We start from the raw sequence: 5,100 nt of genomic DNA on the forward strand, positions 1-5,100 counted from the left end.
CACCCAGGCCTGGATGGAACCTGGAACACCGCGCTCACGCCCTTCTCTGACTGCAACAGATTCTCTCCGGCTTCTGACCCCTCAAAAACAGACTCGCCTTCCAGTCCCATGGCGGAGCCTAATCCCAGAGCCCACCCTGGGAACTCCTCGAAGATCCGTCTCCACACACTCTGGGAATGCTCTGAGGTGGCGGCTGCCTCCGTGCCTGCTGCCTCCGTGCCTGCCTCTGCCAGACCCGCGGCTGCAGCTTCCCCTCCGCTTTCACTGTGGCCTTCATGGCCACCGCACACAAGCCACGAGCCATGATGCCCGCTCCCTTGCAGGAGCGCCAGAACTACCACCCAGACTGCGAGGCCGGCATCAACGGTCAAGTCAACCTGCAGATCTATGCCTCCTATGTGTACCTTGTCCATGGCCTTCTACTTCGACAGGGATGTCATGGCCTTGAAGCTCTTCTCCCACTTCTTCCTGCGCTGCTCTCACAAGCATAAGGAGCAGATCAAGAGCCTGATGCACCTGCAGAACCGTCATGGGGGCCGCTTCTGTCTCCAAGACCTCAGAAAGCCTGACTGCACTAACTGGGAGAGTGGCCTTCAGGCCATGCAGTGCGCCCTGCACCTAGAGAAGAGCGTCAACCAGAGCCTGCTCGAACTGCACCAGCTGGTCACTGACAAGAACGACCCTTACCTGTGCCACTTCCTGAAGATCCGCCACCTGGACCAGCAGGTCGAGTTTATTAAGGAGCTGGGGGACCATGTCAGCAACCTGTGTAAGATGGGGGCGCCGGAAGTCAGCATGGCAGAATACCTCTTTGACAAGCTCACCCTGGGTGACGGTGACAAGGAGGACTGAGCTTGAACTGGACCTTTTTTCTTCCAGTTTTACCAGGTCTTCAAATAAAGTTATTGGTTCTTCAAATAAAGTTATTGATGCATAAAAAAGGTCTCTGATTCGTGTGTGCAAATCTCTCCTTTTAAATTTTAAACAGTTATCCAGGAGCCTCTCCATCCACCCATGCCCCATCTGTGTGCAGCTTAGGACCTTCACAGAGGGAAGGCCTTACATGGGCCCTTGGAAAACACAAAATCAGTCTTCCCCTTATAAATAATGTGGGTATATGGGGTAGACTGGGGTGGGGTGGGATGAGGTGGGAGTGAGGTAGGGCCCCGGTGAATGTGGGTGCATATGCAGAGTAAAAGTATAGAAGCATAGCCTGAAAATCATGACTGCAGTTGCCTCTGGTGAAGAACTAAAGGGAATGGGATTGGGCAGGGGTTAAAGTAAAGGGAGTCTTCAGTTTCATCTGAACTGTTTATATTCATTAAAGTATACAAATATTATTGGTTAAGAATGACTAGCAAGCCCTGGAGAAGGAAATGGCAACCCACTCCAGTATTCTTGCCTGGAAAGTTCCATGGACAGAGGAGTCTAATGGGTCCATGGAGTTGCAAAGAGTCAGATATGACCGAGCACTATCCACACACACACATGAATAGCAAGATGGAGGGTTGAGAGGATGACTTGGGTGTCTGAATGGTAGAGAATCTCTTTGACAAGTTCACTCTTGGCAACAGTGATTATGGAAAAATGAGTGTTAAAACTGGCTTGCCCATTAACATGGGGGTGACTTCCCATGGTCAGCAGTGCCTGGCATGTATGTTGCAATAACTAAACTTCCACTTATGTATGTCTTCTTTTCTTTGTATCAAACATATATATGTATGCATGTCTCTGTGTGTATATATCTGTATATACATTTTTATTCCAACCAGCAGCAGAGTTCATTTTAAATCTCTAGACTAGATTCTGAATGTATGCTTAAGAAGATGCCCTTTGTTGAAAAGCAGTTAGATGATTACATTACTGGAAATGATATAGCTGCTTCTGAGACCTTTCCTGAGCCTGGCTGTATTTCTGTCCTTGGGTTTTATACATCTAACTTGATTTAGTTTTTATTTGCTACCAAGAGAACTTAATAGTATGTCTTATTATCAACACACCTTTACCAGCCTCTGCTGTAGTTATCTACAGTAGAATAAATAGCTCTTCTAGGGTAGTACATGACATTTTTCTCTTCATCTTTACCACAGAGTCTACTGAAAAGAAAAAGGATCAAAGAGTGGAAGGGATCAAATAGAAACAATTGCCTGAATGGAAATACAAAATACTGAAGGCTGCTACCACATGCATCCCTTCTCACTCGGAAGTATTTCTCTCATAATTTACAGAATTTTAATTCCTTAGACCAACCTTCCAAAGAATATGTTCAGTATCAGGCAGTGTCACAACACCATTCACAAGTGTTCAGTGAAAAATTGTTATCAATCAAAGTAACAGGATTTGGGGTTTGTTTTTTTTCAGTTTTTGCTTACTCTAGTAATTTTAGGATTGATGTGAAAAATATACATTGTGACTTTATAACACAGGGATGAGGTATTCAAGTTTTCCCAAACATTCTGACCATGAGAGCCTTCTTCTACTAAACCTCACAGAACAGTATTCCAAAGAAAATAGCTTTGGAAAAAACATTAAAAGTCTCCCACCATATGTTGTTCCAGAAGCACATCAATTTAGTTCAGTTGAGTCGCTCAGTCCTGTCCGACTCTTTGCAACACCATGGACTGCAGCACGCCAGGCCTCCCTGTCCATCACCAACCTCTGGAATTTACTCAAGCTCATGTCCATTGAGTAAGTGATGCCATCCAACCATCTCATCTTCTGGTATCCCCTTCTCCTCTCGCCTTCAATCTTTCCCTGCATCAGAGTCTTTTAAAGTGACTCAGCACTTCACATCAGGTGACCAAAGTATTGGAGTTTCAGCTTCAACATCAGTCCTTCCAATGAACACTCAAGACTGATTTCCTTTAGGATGGACTGGTTGGATCTCCTTGCAGTCCAACAGACTCTCAAGAGTCTTCTCCAACACCACAGTTCAAATGCATCAATTCTTCATCACTCAGCTTTCTTCACAGTCCAACTCTCACATCCATACATGACCATTGGAAAAACCATAGCCTTGACTAGATGGACCTTTGTTGGCAAAGTAATATCTCTGCTTTCTAATATGCTGTCTAGGTTGGTCATAACTTTCCTTCCAAGGAGTAAGCATCTTTTTATTTCATGGCTGCAGTCACCATCTGCAGTGATTTTGGAGCCCCCCCAAATAAAGTCTGACACTGTTTCCACTGTTTCCCCATCTATTTGCCATGAAGTGATGGGACCAGATGCCATGATCTTCATTTTCTGAATGTTGAGCTCTAAGCCAACTTTTTCACTCTCCTCTTTCACCTTCATCAAGAAGCTCTTTAGTTCTTCTTCACTTTCTGCCATAAGCGTGGTGTCATCTGCATATCTGAGATTATTGATATTTCTCCCAGCAGTCTTGATTCCAGCTTGTGTTTCTTCCAGGCCAGCGTTTCTCATGATGTACTCTGCATAGAAGTTAAATAAGCAGGGTGACAATATACAGCCTTGACTTACTCCTTTTCCTATTTGCAACCAGTCTGTTGTTCCATGTCCAGTTCTAACTGTTGCTTCCTAACCTGCATACAGATTTCTCAAGAGGCGATTCAGGTGGTCTGGTATTCCCATCTCTTTCAGAATTTTCCACAGTTTGTTTTGATCCACACAGTCAAAGGCTTTGGCATAGTCAATAAAGCAGAAATAGATGTTTTTCTGGAACTCTCTTGCTTTTTCGATAATCCAGCGGATGTTAGCAATTTGATCTCTGGTTCCTCTGCCTTTTCTAAAACCAGCTTGAACATCTGGAAGTTCACGGTTCACATACTGTTGAAGCCTGGCTTGGAGAATTTTGAGTATTACTTTGTTAGCGTATGAGATGAGTGCAATTGTGCGGTAGTTTGGGCATTCTTTGGCATTGCCTTTCTTTGGGATTGGAATGAAAACTGACGTTTTCCAGTCCTTTGGCCACTGCTGAATTTTCCAAATTTGCTGGCATATTGAGTGTAGCACTTTCACAGCATCACCTTTTAGGATTTGGAATAGGTCAACTGGAATCCCATACCTTCTTAAAAAATATGTCATTCAGTGTAGTGATGGTAAAATAGTTGCAGTGTATTTCATTATGAGAAAAGATGGTTATGGTGTTACTGGTAGAAATATGCTCAGAATGGACCTGTATTTGTTAGGGTTCTCCAGAGAAATAGACCTAATAGGATATTTACATTATGTTATACTGGATTGGATTGGATAGGATATATAATAGGATATTATATAGAATAGGGTAAAATATAGTAATGCAATTGACCCTTGAACAATTTAGGTTTGAACTGTGTGGGGCCACTTATGCATGGACATTTTTCAGTGAACACTACAGTGCTACATGATTCATGGTTGGTTGAATTTGCAGATGCAGAAATGGATTATGCAATTTTTAACTGTGCCCTAACCCCATGTTGTCCAAGGGTCAATGTATATATGTAGAGGGGGGTTGATTTCTTTTAAGGAATTGGCTATTAACTTTGGTTTATGTGATTGTGGGGCCTGGAAGTTGTAAATCTGCAGGGTAGGTTAGTAGCTTGGAAATTAAGGTAAATGTTTATGTTGCAGTCTTGAGTCTGAAAGCTAGAAACTCAGACAGAATTTCTATATTACAGTCTAGAGGCATAGTTATTTCTTCATAGAAGGACTTCAGTCTCTGTTCTTAAGGCCTTCAACTGACTGGACAATGTCCAAGCACACTATGGAGGGATAATCTGCTTTACTCAAAGTCTACTGATTTAAAAGTTAATCACATCTAAACTGTATCTTCACAGCAACTTCTATACCAAACAACCAGGATCCATAGCTTAAATTTATATGTAAAATTAACCATCAGATGGTAAACACCAGTGAGGGCAGGTTGATGCAGGCAAAGTGTACAAGTGGGTTCAATCAGAGTGAGTGTGATTGGGTATCTCAGAAGGGCTGGTTCATGCTCTGTGGGTCAGGAAGGCAGCAAGGTTGCAGACAACCTGAATCTGTTGGGGCTCAAAAATGGTGCCCTGAGCTAGCAAGAAGTCTGCCATAGTAAATGTGGTAGGTAACTAAGATTAGGCAGAGACACACAGGATGTCATAATTGAGACCAGGCTTCCCTGGT

At 43.3% G+C, this 5,100-nt stretch overlaps 1 pseudogene; it reads left to right on the forward strand.

The window, feature by feature from the left end:
• Positions 1 to 275: 275 nt before the first annotated feature.
• LOC120882355 lies at positions 276 to 852 on the forward strand (annotated as a pseudogene).
• Positions 853 to 5,100: the final 4,248 nt, after the last annotated feature.

This window comes from Oryx dammah, unplaced genomic scaffold (assembly GCF_014754425.2).
Source record: "Oryx dammah isolate SB20612 unplaced genomic scaffold, SCBI_Odam_1.1 HiC_scaffold_23, whole genome shotgun sequence".
Classification (NCBI taxonomy): domain Eukaryota; kingdom Metazoa; phylum Chordata; class Mammalia; order Artiodactyla; family Bovidae; genus Oryx; species Oryx dammah.